The following is a 21333-nucleotide window of genomic DNA, read 5'->3' on the forward strand; positions in this document are numbered from 1 at the left end:
TCCAGTCTGGGCGACATAGTGAGACTCCAACTCAAAAAAAAAAAAAAAAAATGGGTGTTTGGAAGAACAGCTTATAAGAGAGAAAAGGAGAAGGAGTGAGTCATTTTATCCATTTTTTCCATACTTATTAAATGTTTATCAGTTTACCTGACTCACAGTCTTCATGTAACCAATTAAAATTAGTGTGATCTTGAGGTCAATCAAGGACTCCTAGAGGGAAGGAGGATCATAACATCTAATATATGTGAGTTGTGCTTGACCAGAATGAAAAGAAGAGTGGAAGGGGAAGATGGGAGGGAAGACAGTAAGTGAAAAGCGAGAAAAGTAAAGTCTTAGCTTGAAGGGTGGACTCTCAGAGACCAAAGAAATAGCCACTACAGGGATACTGTGATGAGATGGTAGGCGTGTTTCCAGCCTTAGCCATGTTGACATTTTGGAAAGGCTGCTTCTTGGCTGTGGGAACTGACCGGTTCACTGTGGCTCCTTTAGTAGCATCCCGATGCCAGTAGCACTCCCACTCCCCAAGTGGTGACAACCAAAAAATGCTTCCAGATGTTGCCAAATATGCCCTAGGAGGTAGGGGTGAGGCAAATTGCCCCTGGTTGTGAAACACTGAGGTAGTATAACCAAAAAAAGTTCATTCAGATGAGATGGTTTTACCCCAATATCCTCATTGCAGATATGGCTTGCTAGAATAATTTGTTGAATTCAGGAAGTACTTTGGAAGTGTGTGTGTGTGTGTGTGTGTGTGTGTGTGTGTGTTTAAACTTGGGTATAGAATGGAGTTAATTCTATCCTCAGATTTTAGTATAGCATCATCAGTGTATGCAAGATCCTAGCTTATTTTTTCCCCCTTCATTTCCATTTCCCATCCATTCTTCTTCTTCAGAAAGCAGACACCATAATGTGTTTAGTGTATATATCCTCTGAAAAACATGTCATGTTTAGTGTAGGTTTATATTTTCAAGAAATAGAATGATGCTCTAAATACTCAGCAATCTGGGTTTTACATCTATCTGTGTTACTCTATGTAGAGTTTGCTCTTTTAGATTCAGTCACTTGCCACATAATGATGTTTTGGTCAACAACAAATCGCATCCTTGACAGTGGTCCCATAAGATTACAATGGAACTGAAAAGTTCCCATTGCCTAGTGACATTGCAGCCATCATAATATTGCAGCGAGAGGCATTACTCACCTGTTTGTGATGATGCTGTTGTAAACAAACCTACTGTCCTGCCATTCATATAAAAGTATAGCACATACGATTATGTATAGTACCTAATACTTGATAATGATAACAAATGACTATGTTGCTGGTTTATGTATTTACCACACTATACTTTTTATTATCATCACTTTAGAGTGTATTCCTACTTAGTAAGACAAAGAAAAGTTAACTGTAAAACAGCCTCAGGCAGGTCCTTCAGGAGGTATTCCAAAAGAAGCCATTGTTATCACAGGAGATGACAGCTCCATGGGCATTGTTCTCCCTGAAGACCTTCCAGTGGGATAAGATGTGGAGGTAATAGACAGGGAAATTGATGATCCTGATCCTGTGTGTGCCCTAAGCTAGTGTTTATGTTTGTGCCCTCGTTTTTTTTAAAGACTAAATAAATAAATACATACATTTCCAAACAGGAAAAAAAAAATCTTACACAATAAGAATATAAAGAAAATATTTTTGTACAATTGAACAACATCTGTGTTTTAAGCTATTACTACAAAGGAGTCAAAAAAACCAAAAAGTTTATAAAACAAAAAAGTTAAAGTTAGGTAAGTTTTATTTATTATCGAAAAGAGTAAATTTATTTTATTTTATTATTATTATTTTTTGAGTCAGAGTCTCACTTTGTCGCCCAGGCTGGAGTGCAGTGTGGCACACTCACAGCCACCACAGCCTTGACCTGCTGGGCTCAGGCAATCCTTCCACTTCAGCCTTCCAAGTAGCTGGAACTATAGGCATGTGCCACCATACACTTAGTGTAGCATTAAGTGTACATTGTTTATAAAGCCTACAGTAATGTACAGTCATGTCTAGGCCTTCACATCATCTCAGCATTCACTCAGTCATACACCCAGAGCAACTTCTAGTCTTGCGAGCTCCATTCTTGGTAAGTACCCTAGACAGGTAAATCATTTTTAATTTTTTAAACCTTATTTTGACTGCGCCTTTTCTATGTTTAGATATACAAGTACTTACCATTGTGTTACAATTGCCTAGTGTATTCAGTGCACAAGTTTGTAACCTGGAAGTAATAGGCTATACCATCTCTGTTTGTGTGCAAACTCTATGATGTTTGCACAACAATGCAATCACCTAACAACACATTTCTGGAATATATCTTTGTTGTTAAGTGATGCAGGACTGTGATTCTATTTTAATAGTATGCCCCCATCTCATTTTAATCCTTTCTCCTAATGACAGACTTTTTTCTAACTTGTATGTTGCAAATCAGATATCCAGGAATATCAAGGTTCTTTTATGAATCTGGGTGTGAGTATCCCTGAGATACACACTCAGAAGTCAATTGTTGGCTCATAGGACATGCTCTTACTTACACTTTCCCCTATACTGTTAGATTGCTTTCCAGAACTACTGGACTAGTTTAGATTTCCTCCAACAGTATCTAATAGTTTCTGTCATTCCCATCTCCTTTCCAACAAATCTGATGCTCCTCTCCTTGGTTTGAAGATGGCTGTCTTCTCTTTGTTTTCACATGGTTGTCCCTCAGTCTGTGTTATCTGTGTCCAATTTCCTCTTCTTATAAGGACACCATCATATTACATTAAGGCCCACCCTAATGACCTCAACTTAGCCTCAATTTTCTCTTTGCAGAACCCATCACCAAATACAGCCACATCCTGAGGTACTGAGAGTTAGGACTTTGGCATATGCATTTGGGGGCAACAATTTAACTCATTTAGTACCTATGCTTTCCCCTGTGGGTATAGTGGCTGAACTCATATGTGGTTAACATAGATTTGACAGTTATTATTTTTAAAGGATTATTCTACTTTTGATCAATGTAGAATAATTTTTAAAAAATATATAAATTAGCTGGGCTCGGTGGCTCAGCCTGTAATCCCGCGCCTTTGGGAGGCTGAGGTGAGTGGATTGCCTGAGCCCGCAGGTTCGAGACCTGCCTGGGCAACTTGGCAAACCCTCGTCTCTACGATAAATCAAAAAAATCAGCCGGATGTGGTAGCGCATGCCTGTAATTCCGGCTACTTGGAAGGCTGAGGAGGAAGGATCGCCGGAGCCCAGCAGGTCGAGGCTGCGGTGGCCAGGAGTGGCCACTGCACTCCAGTCTGGATGACCGAGTGAGACTCCAACTCAAAAAAAAAAAAAAAAAAAAAAAAAAAAATATATATATATATATATATAAATTATAATTTTTTTTCTTTAATTTGTGGAGCTGTCTTTCAGGAAACTAGCATAGTATGATTGCCTTTGAAACAAAATACTTCTAGAAATCTGGGAAGGTTTATATTAAACAGAAAAAACAACTATCATTTGAGAGCGTCTTAGTTCCATTCTAAGAACTTAATTTCAAAATGTTGTAATGGGTATTAGGGTGAAAACTAAGTTACAGTTACAAAGAGGCCCAAAATATAATCGCTAAAATAAATAGAAATGTATTCTCAGTCTAGATGAACTTTGCTCCATGTGGTCATTCAGGATCACAGATTCTTTCCATCTCTTTGTTCTTCCCTCCCTCAGTGTATCGTCCCTGTAAGGTCCATGCTGGTCACAGGCATGTCTGTATTCCAGCTTGTGAAAAGGAGAGGCAGATACAGAGGAGTGCACAGACCAGGAAGTGGATTTTATCACTTTCCTCATTGTTCCACTGATGAGAATTTAGTTTCATGGCCAGCTGCAGTTAGTTGCCCAGGAGGCTGTAAAATGAAACTTTCTGCTGAGCAGCTATATGCCCAGCTAGCATGATAGAAGGGAAAGATTGACTTTGGAGGACAGTTAGGGGCCTCTCATGTGTCATGGGAGTTTTAGTAACTGATACAACATGTTTGTCAAGAAAGGAGCAATATGCTTAAGTTTCTCTGATGTTCCCTTTACCTCTGACTGCCTAGCAACCATGCCTTCTCTGTTTCCTTAACACATTCCCTTGGACTCTGTTGGTTGCTGGGTCATTGATCAACGATAGAAGATAGTTCATAAGACTTCATATTCTTTCTAAAAGGGTATAAAGCCAAAATGGACTCACTTTAGTCAGAGTGGCAGCCATTTTAACATTGCTTAGCTTTGTCATGCTTTTTCAGCCGCTTATTTCAACCCACCTTATAGTCATTAAACAAGAAACAAAACTGGTTTCCCAAGGTAGTTACTATAGTCTTGCAACTTCCTAAGCATGCTTTGTACTCACTATCCTTTAATCCAAAGTATTTGTCTTCCTGCCATAAAGGGCCAAACTAATCTAATCCATGGTGATCAGCCCTTCGTGACCAGTGTGTCACAAACCAGTACTCCGTCACCATGGCTACAGCTCCTGGGCTTACCCACCACCTTTGTGATGCTTTGATATAGGCCACTATCCCATCACCATGGCAACCTGCTCCCACAAAAAGGGAAGCTTTAAAAACTCTCAACCTCAAGTGTTCTCTGCCAAACATTCCCCAGGTGTCTGCCCCCGTCTCCCATCTTGGAGATGTGGTTCCACCCCTTTTCTCTGATCTACTTTCTTTTTTTTTTGAGTTGGAGTCTCACTCTGTCACCCAGACTGGAGTGCAGTGGCCGCTCCCGGTCACCACAGCCTCGAGCTGCTGGGCTCTGGCGATCCTTTTGCCTCAGCCTTCCAAGTAGCTGGAACTACAGGCACGTGCTACCACGTCCAGCTAATTTTTTGATTTATTGTAGAGATGAGGTCTCGCCAAGTTGCCCGGGTGGGTCTCGAACCCATGTGCTCAGGCAATCCGCTCGCTTCAGCCTCCCAAAGCCCTGGGATTACAGGCTGAGCCACCGAGCCCGGCTTGATCTACTTTCTAAACAAACTTTTTAAACCTACTCTGCTTCTTTCCTGCAGCACTGGCTCATCAACCTAACACTTTCTTTATTCCAGAAAAGTCCCCCATACACACGCACACACACAATTAGGCAAATGCCTTTTACTTTTTCCACTTTTCTCCTGAGTACCACATCTCCGTCTTCCTGTGGAGAGTACCTTATTTTTTTTTCAGCTTAAAGAAATGTAAAGGAAGAGTCCCTAAGCTTGAGTTGAATATCACCAGGCCGTTGGTTTAACACCCAGCTGGGAAGGTGGACTAGTGAAGCAATGTTCTGTTTTGTTCATAGTACAGAATTCATGAATGGACAGGAACAATTGCCAGTGGAGGAAACAAGAGCACAAACCGACACACACCAGGCGCACTGACGTACACTTTTAATTTCCTGGAGACAGCATCTCCTCTGGCACTGACCATGTTTCCTCCCTGCCTCTTCAGGACTGTTATTCGTGTACTGGTAGATTCCTTTCTGTAAGTGTGCTTGCTGGATGCAAGCCGCTATCATGTGAAACGCAGGCGTGCTGGGATTTCCTTGGAGATTAAAAAAGACTGAGCACAGAAAGTTGGTAAAAGATGTCCAAACATTTAAGCTGTTTTTTCCTCTCTACACCTAACGCTCGTGACAGGATCTTGATCAACAGCATCAGCGCATGTCTTTACAAGCAAAAGGAAAAGGAGGCATCCCCCCTTATTGTGGGAAATATGTACCTGCATTGTGTCGCTAAAATTAGGCGGGTCCCCAGTTCTTTAAATGCTTGGAGTGCATACTGATAGGCGGAATGGAAAGAATCCGTTATTGGAAGGGCCACTTCAGAACAGTGAACCGAGTGGGTTATATTGGCTTCTGCCCCCAACAACTATATAAAGCTCACCAAGGAAGGAGATGCTGTATTATTAAAGCTCAGCACCGTCCCACTTGGAGGTGTTCTTTTGGCATATCTGACAGTTCTACCCCCGGCAGGGGACAGCAGCCAACAGAGAAACACTCTGGTCCATACAATCCTTCTTTTAAGGTTTGGAATTGTCTCACAGCAGGTACTTTTCAGTCATTTAAAAGAGAAACTTTAAAATTTTTCAACTTGCCTGGCAGCCACGTTATTTGTACTTCATTTTCCCTTTCTATTTGCCCTAAGAGGCAAGAGTTCAAATATATCAGTGAGAAACCGTGAGTAGCCTGTAGCTTACAATACGTTTTGGGACAAGCTGCTACTTCAGGGCAATACGAATTGAGTAGTGGAATTTACAGACCTGGAAGGACACTTCAAGAATCCAGCTGGTTCATCCTGTGCGGCACGTGGGATCATCTTACAATGACCACGTTACCGGCCAGTTGGAGGCTGTGGCAACAGCCAGGAGATTCTCTTGCAAACTAGAGTTTGAGATATGCTGGTGAGAGAGAGAACGAGAAGGAGAGAGAGACAGGGTGGGGGGACAATTCTGAAGATAAAAATCATCACTTTAAATGGTAACAGACTGAAAATCTGAATTTTCATGTCCACCAATTTATTTTTGATACATTGTAGCCCCAGTGTACTTACTAGACTGCTATTTTAAAAAGAAAAAGGAAGCCGGGCTCGGTGGCTCAGCCTGTAATTCCTCGCTTGGGGAGGCTGAGGTGAGTGGATTGCCTGAGCCCGTGGGTTCGAGACCCGCCTGGGCAACTTGGCGAGACCTCATCTCTACAATAAACCAAAAATCAGCCGGGTGTGGTAGCGCGCGCCTGTAGTTCCAGCTACTTGAAAGGCTGAGGCGGAAGGATCGCCGGAGCCCGGCAGGTCGAGGCTGCGGTGGCCGGGAGCGGCCACTGCTCTCCAGTCTGGGCGACAGAGTGAGACTCCAACTCAATAATAATAATAATAAAATAAAGAAAGAAAGAAAGAAAAAGGAAAAAAGAAATATCTGTCAACTCTAACCTAACTCAGTGAGTACTTATAGGTGGTTATTTCAGCTAGGTGCTTTCAAAGAGCATTCATAACATCTTTTGGCAGTCAATCAGGGTTTTTAACAACTTCATATTTCAAGAGTTCTTTCTTAGATCTAGCCTAAATATCACTCCACTAGACGTTCAAACATGTTGTGAATAGGGTGCAGAAAAACTAGTCAGAGCAAGTCTTTTGTAAGTTTTAAAACTTTAACTTGATCTTGGAGAGGAAGAATAATTCCATTTTACACCTTTTATTATGGGGCTTATGCTCTTATTAAAGATTTGTACCATCAATCCAGGAAAGAAGCAGGATATTGTCAAGGGGACCGGAGGTTTTGCTGTCATTCTGTGAGTAAAGACTTAGAAACTGGCCGGGCTCAGTGGCTCAGTCTGTAATCCCAGTGCTTTAGAAGGGTGAGGCGAGTGGATTGCCTGAGCCCGTAGGTTCAAGACCAGCTTGGGCAACTTGGCAAGACCTCGTCTCTACAATAAATCAAAAAAAATGACTGGGCGTGGTAGTGCATGCCTGTAGTTCTGGCTACTTGGAAGGCTGAGTCAGAAGGATCTCTGGAGCTCAGTAGGTCGATGCTGGAGTGGCTGTTAGTGTGCCACTGCACTCCAGCTTGGGTGACAGAGTGAGACTCCAACTCAAAAAACAAACAAACAAACAAACTTAGAAACCTTCTAGAGCATCTGGTGTTGGTGGGAACATGAAAAGGCCTGCTGGAGACCTGCTCAAACACGAGGGTTAGGGCCTGAAGCGAGAGAATCAAGAGCGGCGAAGAAAGAAGACACAAGTCAACTTTCTGGGTCGAGTTCGGGATTCTTCCAAATTTTATTCAATCTTCACATGCTTATGTAGGGCATTTTCAACCCCCCAACCTCCCCACATATGTGCCCACAAATGCTTACATTATGTTTTCTTTTACAATTAAACGTTTTACAATGATCTATTTGTCCCTCCCTGTCCCTTTCTGTTTCCATTATGTTAAAACCAACAGACAGGAACGAAACACCATCTGCTAAAATTGTTAACTGTAACCTTTTAACCCCCACCTCTTCCATAATATATTTCTAACTAAATTCTTATATGTAACTTAACAGCAATATATTGGCATTTTCATAACTAATTTTATTATTACTTAATTATTTCTTATAAACTTTCCTATTATGTACCTAATTTTATCCTTATTTTATATACATCATAATCTAATTATACTTAACTTTTATATGAATTATACTTGACTACTCATATTTTATATTTATTTCCTATTTAATTATATTTTATTTAATAATTTTCAACCATTATCCTACTTTTATCTATATAACTATTCTGTCTTATACTATTATACTTATACTACTAAATCGTATTAACCTTACACATTTATATCTACTGTGTCTATACTTTCTTAAATTATGTTTTAAAGCAGCTGCCCTCAGGATCGACTTGTCTCAGTTCTCACAAACTTCCTCCTCCATCTTACCCATCTAAGGTGTTATTTTAGTATATGGTCTGTTAACCATTAATGGGGAAGTTTTCTTATTTTCCTTATACACAATGGTTTTGCTTTTCATGGAAACGAAGGTAACAAAACATTCCCTAGCGTCTCTAGTGGCTGTGTTTTTGCTGTTGTTCCTTCCTTATGTCTCAAGCCTTAGTTTCACAAATACATCATTCTCGCCTATTATTAGTTAATGCTTTGTTTGTCACCAGAAAGGGGTACTTTCTGTCTTATGCACGCACTCCTAAAAATCAAAGGGGCCCATCAACAGTATCCATGGGGCTTTGCTTCCAGCACTGCTGCTTTAGCTGGGGCCTTGCGCCCAGCCAGCATTTTCCCATATTCAGGTAGCCCTTACTTTGTCTTCTCTTAGGAGTTGCGGCTCCCGACAAAGGCCAAGAAGAGGAGATTGGTCCACAGCCCCTTCCAAAAAAACAACATCTATTGATCACAGGGCCTTTGCTGTGTGCTGGGTCCTTTACTTGAACCATTTCCTTTCAGCCTTGGAACAGTGTCATGCGAAGTACTACCACACATCCCTCTTTTACAAGTGAGAAAACTGAGACATAGTTAAGTCATGGTCAAGGTCACTATCAAATGAGTAGTGACCTCAGACCTGCTGACTTGAGAACAAATGGGCTTAACTATCCACTATCCTCCCTTCCTCTACCTGAGTGGCTCTGGCCACCAGGCCAGAATGACCTCCGCCCCTCGCCCCCAGCTGGACATCAGGGTTTTAGTGCTGTCTTGGTTACGCAGACCCTCTCACAACACCTGTCCTTGGCTATAAATTTCTCGTTTGTTCTCTCTCGCTCCAAGTTTGTATTTCCCACACTGTGAGTATTTAAAAGTAGAGTTTAAATAAAACCGAGGAAGATGTATGTGGTGGCAGACAAACCTTTTACATTTGCCTCAAAATATCATAGTATATCTGTTTCCGTGTGTCCTGTTTATACACAAGGTTGCCCTGCCTCAATATGGAAGGGGTGGGTCTCTAAAATGTCTCTAAATTATGAGGGGGGACTCGGAAAAAAACAGGAAATTATTTATGAAAAAATATGAATTTACTCTTACATACTTAAACTTCAGTCACCTTCAAAGTACTCCCTGTTTGACGCAATAACCTATTCAGATGCTTTTTTCCACTGCTCAAAACAGTTTTTTTTTTAACTCATCAATTTTGATGGCTTGTAGTGTTTCTGCCATTTTTTGTTTTACCTCTTCCACATCAGTCACGTTTCGTTTCAAGGGCATTTTTCATTTGAGGGAAAAAAAATCTCTCGGGACAAGATCAGGTGAATAGAGAGGGTGAGTTGGGGTGCAGAGATCATGCTATTTTGGGTCGAAAACTGCTGAACACTTAGTATGATGTGGACAGGTGCTCTAAAAAATTATCCATCACGAAATGAGCAAATGCAGTGAGTCTCAAAAAAAAAAAAAAAAAATTCACTCAAGCCAAACACAGCCTCTCACAACAACACTAGCTGGTACAGTGATGCTGATGGGTTCCTAGAACACTTACCTAGTGGAAGAAACCTGTACTACAAGAGGCCCACCTTCCAAAAGATAATTCCATTTTTTTTGCCCCCCATCCCCAGTATATTCTCTCATTCTTTTGTGGTGTTTTGTTCATTCATTCAAACATTTACTCATTCTTCAGTTAGGTGTTGCAAATAGGTGCTTGTAGAGCACACCCAGTGTGTTCTAGGTTTGGGGGATATGAAAATAAAATAGGTGTTTTCTGAATGAAAGTGGCTCCTAGTCAAGGTGAATAAGTCAACAAATGATTCCAATGTACATTAATATTGTGCTATAAGACACTCCAGAAACAAGTTTCATTCAATAATGCACACGTTCCTCCACATTCTATCAAATGGCAGAGAAACCATGAAACCAAGGGGACTCATGGGGGAGCCTAACTCAATGTGGCGGAGTTTTCCCTGAAAGGTGGTAGCTGAGCTGTTCGGAAGGAAGTACAGCAATGGGCCAAGCAAAGATGAACGGGGGGTTCATCTCAGATGGAAAGATCAACTTGTGCAAAAATGGAGCTGGGTAAAGTCACAACACTTCCACATCCATGCCAGAGACCCACAGGAGTGTAGAGAGGGTTGTGGAGGTCTGGAAGGAAAAGGGGTTGCAGACAGACAGTGATCCTGGATCTTCTTAAAACATATGGCAAGGGGCTTACAATTCATCCTATCGACAATAAAATGCCATAGAATATTTTTTAGAATAGATTTTTTTTTTTTTGAATTGGAGTCTCACTCTGTCACCCAGACTGAAGTGTAGTGGTCGCTCCCGGCCACCGCAACCTCGACCTGCTGGGCTCGGCAATCCTTCTGCCTCAGCCTTCCAAATCGCTGGAACTACAGACGTGCGCTACCACGCCCAGCTAGTTTTTTGATTTATTGTAGAGATGAGGTCTCACCAAGTTGCCCAGGCGGGTCTCGAACCCGCGGGCTCAGGCAATCCACTCACCTCAGCCTCCCAAAGGCGTGGGATTACAGGCTGAGCCACCAAGCCCGGCTTAGAATAGATTTTATGCGATATAATTGACAAAAAAGTATCTAGAGTATGCCATTTGATAGAACGTGGAGGAACATGTGCATTATTAAATGAAATTTGTTTCTGGGTTAACCCTTCCTCCCAAGTAAAAGAGAATTTACTGGTTATAAAAATAATCTTAAAATCATTGATACTTTACGGGAACAGGCAGGTTCAGGACCTGACTGGTTACAATCCTCTCTATCCTCTCTAGAGATTTCTAATATATGGACATGGGCTTTTCCCTTAATAGCTCCTTTTACCATATTGCTTGTGTTTGGTCCACGTGTAGTTCACATCTTCTCGCCAAAAGGCCATAGAGCTCCGGATGGTGATGCAGGTGGAACCTTGTATGGAAGCTGCCTACTTCCGAGGACCCTTAGATTGCCCTTCGCAGATTGCCCTTCGCTTGCCCTAGGAAGGATCCCTCCCTCGGTCCCCATACATCGCCTATAATCAGCAGGAAGTAGCCAGACCAGTCATCGTCCTTACTCCCTAATGGCAGTTAGGGCTACTACTCCAGAGGGGGGAATGAACAGAGGAGAAAGTCGACAGACAGGGCAGGTCCAAAGTAACAAACCGAGAGGAGACAACTAGTAAATAACTCTGCAGAGAGACAGGGAGTGTCTCCAGGTAACAAAGAACCAACTGAGAGGCGACATCTGGAAAGCAACCAGGCAGTCAGACAGGGTGTGTCCCGTAGTAACAAAGTAACAGATTTCCTGCTGCCAAGATTGGGAAACAACCAATCAGCACACAACTAGTGCTAGCCAATCAGCTCAATCTTAGGGCTACATAGGCTCCAGGTTTCAGCTCCAAATTGGCCACCCCATTGCGTCCCCTACCACTGTGGGAGCTTTTCTGTTCTCTCAATAAATCCTGCTTTCTCCTATTTCCAGTGGTCCCTGTCCTTCATTCCTGGGCACTAGACAAAAACCCTGACCTGAAGAGCTGCAGAAGATCATCCGAGCTGATGAGTCGCTTACCTGGAAGTCTGGCTTGCCAGGAGCAGGCAGAACCAGGAGAGCTGCCAGCAGAAGGCAGACTTTGAAGCTGAGACACTCCTGGGGCTAGGCTTGCCAGCCCATGGAATCAGCAACACTCTCAGGGCTTGACTTGCCAGCCCATTAGAGCCAGCACTCCTGGGGCTTAGCCTGCCAGCCCACTGAGATGTCTCTGGGGCTTGGCTAGCTGATTTATTGAGCTGACCCACTTGAAGCCCAGGTTGGCCTGAAAAATCCATGTCATCACCATGCTTGGGATAATGCTTGTATCCATCATCTTTAAATTCCCTCATGTCACTTTATCATTTCTCCTGTCCGTCCCTCACTGAAAATCTCTGTCCCCTAGCCATAGGCAATCATTGATCTGCCTTCTGCCAATAAAGAATTTCTGCATTTTCTAAAATTACATAGGTAAAATTTTATTCAACGTACTCTTTTTTCCATTTAGTATAATTATTTTGAGATTTATTCATATTGCAGGTATTCATAGTTTATTCCCTTTTATTGTTCAGTTTTATCCCATTGTAGGAATGTGCTTATCAACAGATGTTTATCCCTTTACCTGTTGATGAACATTTGGGTTGCTTCTAGTCATTAGTTATTATAAATAAAGCTACCAGTAACACATACAAGTCTTTGCATGGATACATTCTCTTATTCCTCTTGGGTAAATACCTTAGGAGTGGGATGGCTGTGTATTGTGTTACATGTTTGTTTAGCTCTAAGAAGCTAATAAACTGTTTACCAAAATGGTTATACCTTTTCACATTCCCAACAGCAGTTTATGAGAGTTCCAGTTCCTCTACATACTTGGCAACACTTGGTGTGTGCGGTCTTTTATAAACACCCTAGTGCATTTGTAATAGTATCTCATTGCGATTTTAACTTTCATGTCCTTCATTACTAAAGCTTATTTGCTAGCCACGTATATATTTTTGGTGATGTGTCTGTTCAAATTCTCTGTCCCCCACCCCTTCCACTTATTTATTAGGATGTTTGTTTTCTTCACAGTTTTGAGAGTTCTTTATATATTTTGAACACAAGTCACTTAGATATGATTTGTAAATATTTGCTCTCTGTCTGTTGTTTATATTTTCATTTTCTGAATAGTATCTTTGAAGAACATATAATGACTGGCCACTTATGGGAGTACAAATACCCAAAACCCTTGCTTCAGTCTGGGACAACCCTGAAGACATGTATTAGATCCAGAGCATTCTGTGGGATGACAGGGGGCCTTTTTTTGCAAATGCTCTGTGGGTCAACTTTTCCCTCTGTTCAATCTGCCTTCCTCATGATCTATCTCTCCACAGCTCTCATTCCACAGGGTACTCTACCATAACCGCATGCAAATCGTTACCTTGAGTCAGTGTGCAGGAACCAAGCCTAAAAGCAGGACCCATGGCTGTTTCTGCTTACTTTAAACTCTTCGCCTATAAATGAGTCCTACCCCCTTGACACAGAAACATATACACTGAAGCACATCTTGTTTGTCCCTAGTGATATTTTTCTGGAAGTGAACTCTAACTCAAGTATATTCTTAACCTTTATTCTCTTGTTTTCTTGAAGACGCTATATGTGACTTTCTCAGAAGGATCTCCTGAACAACATGCCACTCTGTTTTCCTTTCACATGGCTGTAGCTGCAATGCTTACCCCTCCCTGCCTCCTCCCTACTGGCCTGTCACATCTCTCTGTCCTCTGATCTCAGCCATTTGGATATTCGGTAGGAGGAACTGCCCACTGTTGTCTTATATCTAGCTAGTACAAGAAATAGATGGACCCTGCTATATAGCAGATTCCATCTGAGTCAGCTGAGTTTTGTGACAGCTCCCTAATTTATAAATGAAAGTGGCTTAGGCAACTGTCTCATGAGGTGGTGCACACAGTGGGCTTGTCTGAACCTGCACATGCAACACATTTTATGCAAGACAGAAAAGCATCGGTTGTGCATGTTAAGGAATTAGACGTAAGGAGGTAGATGGAAATTACATAAATGTTTCTCTAAGCTACTCCTTCACATTAGTATTATTTTAATTACTTGATGTCCTAGTGTTTAAGATTATTTTAGGAGTTGTTTAGTACATTGCAATGCTTTTTAAAAATTATTTTTAAAGGCTAAATCTAATTTCTCCTTTTAAGAATTCTTTTCCCCACAGTTTGGCTTTTCTCATTCAAGCGTTTGGATAGTAAATTTACCTTTACACATGTTTGTGCTCCCAGCCGTACATACCAATTTGGAAAAAGTCAAATGGAGAACAGTTTAGCATCAGTGAAATGTCAGGAAAATGCCCAGAAGGCACCAATGCAATACTAGAGTTTCAAATTTTGAGAATGGAATTAGGGCACTGAATCAGTTTTCTTGTCTTTGTCATGGACCGTGGGGACGTGTCCTAATTCTAAAAAAAAAAAAAAAAAATGCATCTGAACCTCACTCTGTACACTCTGTACAACTCACAGGTTTGTGCTGAGACCTGTGGGAAACCTTTGGATTTGAGACTATTTGAGTCTGCATGGAAATGGCCTTTTCCCCTCTTTATTACATATCTGAATTGCTCTACAAACTTTTTCTTTGACTTGCTTGCACGATTCTTCCTTTGCTGCAGAAACTGGCTATTCTCCAATGTTAAAAAAGAAGAAAGGAAAATAAAAGAAAAAAAATTGGAAGTGTAGCAACGTTTCGTTTAGATCATGGGTATAACTTTCCCTTTTGGGGTGGAGGAAACAACATCCCTCCTCTGGCTTAGAGGGGAGAGAAGTCAGTTGTCAGTGCAGAGTAGTATTACAGCATCTCCAAAGGCACGGCTTCTATTTAAAAAGTGAGGTATGGCAACATACATCTGGGCCCATGGTTATCATTCAGACCCAGACTGCAAACCCTCTGCCTGAATTTGCTCATGAACACATTTCTTTTCCAGGGCTTGACAGATTGTGGTTTTCCAACAGTCTCCTTATTAACATGCTGCCTGTTCCTTGTATCTACTTTTGCTGCACCTGCTGTGATAGTGATTGTTTTGTGTGTATATAGGTACCATTTCCTTCAGAGATTAAGGGCACATTGTGAGCAGAAATAAACCAATGGATTTATCAGTGACTGTACAAATTCCACTCATCTTTTGGACAATAACTGAAAGGTCTCTCTTGGGAAAGTAATGTTTTTCTTTGGGAATTGTGGGTTAAAAACTATGTTTACAACTGTGCCTATCTTGCCTTTCCCACTCTCTCATTCCTTCAACTTTTTGATTTATAAGTGTATTTATTAGCCAGAAAAATGCTAAAGAGGTTAATTTTTTATATTCTACAGGAAAAAAAGTGAAAACAATTTTCCTCAGTCAGTTTACTGAGATTTTTCTAGCAAATCTAGAAGTATTAGTGCACCACAGATACACACTTTTTATGAATATCTTTCTAGTCCTTACCTTTATACAAATCTTGAAAATTAGAGGTCTGATAGCTCATTAAGAATTTATTAAAATTTATTCATCGGAGAGCTTAGTAAGAAAATTGCCTATTTTAGCATTTGAATAATTATTTGGTCTGCTTACACTGCAAATTTATAGATGATGGGAAAGCTTATCTTTAAAGCCTGGATCAGTGCAAACAACCCTGAAGAAGAAAATCTTGAGTTAGATTTGCCTATCAGTCCTGTAGAGCATATATATGCCAGAATTTAAGGGGAAAGGGGTCCTCCCTTCTATCTTCCAAGTGATACTTAGGGTCAGTTTGGCATGAGGGGTGAGGTATTCAACTACTGCTGACTTTGCTTTGAATTTCTGACTACAGGGTGTTTCAGAAGATTGAGCAAAAATTATGCTGGGTGAATATAGGTGGATGCATGTTAGTGCTGGTTTGCTTCTGGCACATTTGGGAATGAATATTTCCCTCCTTGCCCATTGTCCTTTCACCAGTAGCGTGACCCAGAAACACAGCTGCTCCAGTTTTATGTGTGAGTAGGAGGGAAACTTTTTTTCCCTCGCACATATACCTGCAGGCATTCTGACATTTGGAATTTGGAGGTGGTCATAGGAGCAAATCAATGAATACTAGTTAAGGAGGAATCAAAAATATGAATGTTTCGTTTAAACCCAAAATCATAAAATGGGAACACAGAGCCACCAATGAACTGAGGGACCTCAGTCATAATTGCTTTTCTCTACACTATCACAATAATGAAAGAAAAGGGAAGGAAGAAGAAAGGCAGATAGGTAGGAAGAAAGGAAGGGAGGGAGAAAGAAATACGTATATTTCACTTTCTATGTAGCTTTGCTTCAGTTGGAGAGTGATTCAACTATGATCAGCATTTTCTATGACCACTCAGAAACACCATTTAGAAAAATTTATAGAGTTAGAGTCTTATTGCCAGTAGTAATATTCTGGAAAACTATGGGGGTACATGTATGCTTATAGACTTTCCTCTGACCCACAGTCTAGCTCTTCTATAGGTTTTTAATTATGCATAATCCTTTCTTTCCTCTCCTGCACAGCCATGGTAGGTCTCTCTGTATAAGTTTATGCGACCTTAGTAGATCAATCTCACCAGTTTGTGTGACATAATTTTGCATCTAGTACACGCATGTGACCTTAATAAATAAATATATAATTGTGTCCCAAGCGATTTTACAGTAGCATTTTAGTTGCAGAATTGAAAATGTAAAACATGATACATATTAGCAACATCTGAACTCACCCACTGCAATTTGAGCTCCTCCTCTGGATATGGAGTTAAGTGCATTGCATCTGTAAAGAGAGGAGTTCAGAATACTGTGGAAGGTCATGGGGAGATAGTGAAGGAATTAAGTGGTCTGGTTAATGGGGACTGGGTATGTCCAAAGTAGTGATAGAAGAGAGGCTCTCTTCATTCAATGATGAGTACTGGCTATAATGAACAAAAACTGAATTTGGTGGAAATCTGAAAGTAAGATTGTTCAATTTTTCCACCGTCAAACTGACATCTAAAATCTAGGCCCCACCATACACATGTACACAGTGCAATTGTTGATCTGCTGATGTGATTCTTGAAAAGCCGAGCCTATATTTTTTGTGTGTAAGGTAAAACTATTGTCCACAGAGTCCCAGGTTGGGAGTCTAGTTCTGTTTCTGCCTCAGAAGTCTCTTGTCTCAAAAGATCTTTTAAAACACTGTGGTCACCGAATTCTTTATTTATAAGATTTATAAGATGTAGAATACTCTGGAGGCAAAGCTGGAAAATGCCCTTGAGGGCTGTGATGCTTCAGACTGGGACACTTTATAAGCTTCCCAGAGGTTAATTTCTGAAGGCTATTAGTAGGTTTGTAAACAAAATCTTTTGAAGTAAACGTTTGAATTGTGTATTGGCAGGAATTGTTTGAATAATTGACTTGAACGAGTTTAATTAGTTATAAGAGAGTGTTTTGCTTTTGTTTTGTTTCTTTGGAGATGTAATTACTGCTTGTGCTGTATGATTTAAATGCAGGAATGATTTAAATGTTGGATAGTTTGAATTGTGTTGGTTGCAAAAGCTTACATTTGGTATCTGTGGGTTTGTTTGGTTCTCCCAGGTGCTCTGAGTGTCTTGGAACAATGGGAGGTTACCCTCTTGCCTTCATCATTAAGGCACAAAGTCTCGACCATTTTCCCCATAAATGCAGGATTACCCCTGGCAGTTCTGTCAGGACTGATGAATTTCAGATATCTGTTTCCTGAGAGGAATCTTCTGCAAGGTGGAGGAAGGAGGTCCAGTGCCAGCTTGAAAAAACAGGCCTTCTCTTGAGTCTGTTAACCTGAGATTAGTCTTATCATTCTGCTGTCTCAGTTCCTACTTCTTAACTTAGCAGGGACTTCCGTGGAAAGTCATGAGTGGTAGAACAAAGCTTGTGAGAGTGTCAAAGAGTCACTGGCAGCATCCAGCACTATTGTATGGGAGAAAGTTGTTTGAGAACCAAGAACCTGGTGATAGGGGAGAAGCCAACAAAGTTGACTGCTATGAGTTGAGGTGGAAGTCGATCAATATACCACTAGACAAGAGGTAGTTTTCACTATCCTGCCAGAATTCTTCTGTGCAATACCATTTTATGATTGTATAACATTTATCATTTGGAAATATCAAAATAGATGATAAGACATAGCAGCTTTTTATGGGTGAAGAACTTTTAGATATAGTTATGTAGTTTAATGATCCACGATGTTATGCTTTTTATATATAGAAAAGTAGAAGTTCCGAAAGGTTAAGTTAATTGCTATAGTCCTCTAGCAAGTCACTATACAAGTCAGAAATAGGATAGCTACCATGAATGGGTACTGGGTTATTTTTCTTTCTGAGGAAATGCAAATAAAAGCATGTCTTATCACTGAAGTTTAATCATATGCACAAAAAATTGTTAATGTGTTATTTGGAATCTGTCTTCTTTTCCTCACCATGAAACCCAGAAGGCCACTGGTAGCACAGAATTTAGTAGAGGTTTTTATGGGGGAGGGGTGCTATCTAGAGGATATAATTTTTTTTTGAAATCGAAGTGTCATTCTGTTGCCCAGGCTGGAGTGACGTGGCACGCTCATGGCCATCGCAGTCTTGACCAGCCGGGCTCCGGTGATCCTCCTGCCTCAGCCTTCCAAGTTGCTGGAACCACAGGTGTGTGCCATCATGCCTAGTCAATTTTTTTATTTACTGTAGTGATGAGGTCTTGCCATATTGCCCAAGCTGGTCTTGAACCTATGGGCTCAGGCATTCCTCTCGCTTCAGCCTCCAAAGTGTTGGCATTATAGGCGTGAGCCACTGTGTCAGGCTGAGGACATAAATTTTAAAATCTGTAAGTTCTATGAGAAAGATTATATGCTTGGGGTATGTAGTAAGAGTACCAAAAAAACCAACCAAACAAAAAACAAAAACCTAATTATTAATAATTAGAGTGAAAAGGGAAGTTTCTGTTGCACGAGTTCTTAAAATTTTGTGTCATGACTGCTTAGAAATCTAGTGAAGTCTGTCAACCCCTTCTTGGAATTATGTTTTTAAATGCGTCTGTCAACCCCTTCTTGGAATTATGTTTTTAAATGCACCATGTAACATACAATCAATTCAAAGAAAACATATCACACTGAAATACAGTTATACCTGGGCTCGGGGGCTCAGCCTGTAATCCCAGTGCTTTGGGAGGCCAAGGTGAGTGTATTGCCTTAGCCTGCGGGTTTGAGACCCGCCTGGGCAACTTGATGAGACCTCATCTCTACAATAAATCAAAAAATTAGCTGGACGTGGTAGTGCGTACCTGTAGTTCCAGCAACTTGGAAGGCTGAGATGGAAGGATCGCTGGAGTCCAGCAGGTCGAGGCTGCAGGGGCCAGGAGCGGCCACTGCACTCCAGTCTGGGTGACAGAGTGAGACTCTAACTCAAAAAAAAAAAAAAGAAAAAAGAAATACAGTTATAAAAATAACTTGAGACATTGTGATATAGCAATTTACATGCTTCTTATTTACATATTACATAGCAGCATCTAATGCTGACCTAACAGTCATAAATTCAAAGAACTTGCACATACAGTTTTTAAAGATATCTATAACAACTTCAACGAGATAGGAAAATAGCTGGATATTTGAATTGTGACAAGGTCACATGTCCTGCCAAAATGACTGTGATTTAGTCCCCACATTTATATTTGAATGAAGACTAAATTTTAGTTAGAGATTAGTGAAAATAAATTATGACAGTTTAAATTCAAGTTCTTGGATCCTTTACATTCTATCCCTGGATCCCTCTCTGTGGGTTCAAGATTAGGAACTTTTTCTCTGTTGGGATTCCAAGTTATCTTCCATCACTTGCTTTTCTGAGTTGTTATTTTAAAAAAGATCAGAAGTAGGCTTCAAATAGGGGTCAAACTGGTAGATTAACTGGAGGAGATTTGAGTGCATTTAGCAGAAGATTGCAGTAAGAACACAGTTTAGGTGACTCCTAAATCAGATTATTTAGTAGTACAGTTTCTAGGCTATTGCTTTATTAAACTCTGGTGTGTCCACATGGCTCTTTGAGCTATGGCCGCCATGTTTCCCAGCTTTGACCTCCTCCCACACCTTGGGGAGGTGAATCTCCTCTCTCTCTCTCCAAATTACTTTCTAAATAAAGTATATTTTCCATTCTAAAAAAAAAAATGTAGTACAGTTTTTCTTCTGTCTCATTCACCTGTATAATGTTGCATAACCTTCTTCCTTAAGTCAGTGCTTCTGAGTGAGAGGAACAATTCAATTAGATGTAATTGTTAGTGGCAATGTTTTAGCCTCTATATGAATATATTAAGTGTATATAGTTACATATATTTTATAGGAAGTGACACTATTTAATCATAGGAATCCAGTGCCAATGATGAATTTTGGAATTCATCTGGGTAGATAGGTTAAAGGATATTAAGGTGTATTAACTACTTAAACCTTTTGGTCACCTTGTGATTGGCTGTTTCTCTTGCCTACTTAAAAGTCAGTTGTAGATTTTGTTTGGCAAACAGAGGAAGTAGTTCTTTTTATAGTTTGTTCTTGGTTCTACTTTTCCTGGCAGTAACATTTCCTTAGAGGCAAGCAAATACTCCCTCAAGTTGAACATCTCATTTGTAGCACTGTCATTTGAGTTGATAGTCATTTGTAGTTTGTAAAGAAATGGTTTCATTCATATGAGTGAACAGGTGGGTTAATAAAGCTATCTAATGTTGTAAACTGGTTCACAGGCTATTTCAGGGACATCCATCATGGTGTCATGATGCTGAACGCTGAACTTCCAATAGACTATTAGATTATAAGCATCTTGAAAACCAGTATTAAACCTAATGTGACCAGGCTCCTAAATAACACAGAGTAGGGAAGTATGCTTTATTTCTGGGCTGTAAGAGTCGAAGGTGGTTCAGTATCTGCTGCTATCATGCAGTTATTTGAACATCCAGAGAAAATATTTAAGCTATGATAAGTTAATTTCATAAAAAAGAACTAAAATAGGTTGTGTACTATTTTATTCTAAAATATGTTTTCTTAATTTTTGAACTTTTCTAACCACAAAATGGCATTGGAATCTTGAAAAAATGATCATATAAATGCAAACATACTTTTAAAAGAATTGACACTCTGTAGACGTTAAGTGAAGGAGCTTTTAAGTTTGCTCTTTTAATTGTGTTCCCAGGCTCTCTACTTTTTTGTAGTGAGCTCTGTTTTGATTTATATTTCACTGAAGTATGCACTGCACACTGAGATTTGTTTTGATGCCATATAAGAAGGGGATATTGGGAAGGCAGTGGGGTGTCTGCCGTGTTTCCCAGGTCTCTACTAGTCTCGACTGTCAGACAGTACATGGCACGCAATTTTGATGATGCTTGAGAGAACTAGCAATG

The sequence above is a fragment of the Carlito syrichta genome, unplaced genomic scaffold (assembly GCF_000164805.1).
Source record: "Carlito syrichta isolate Samal-C Ts95f unplaced genomic scaffold, Tarsius_syrichta-2.0.1 Scaffold306879, whole genome shotgun sequence".
Lineage (NCBI taxonomy): Eukaryota > Metazoa > Chordata > Mammalia > Primates > Tarsiidae > Carlito > Carlito syrichta.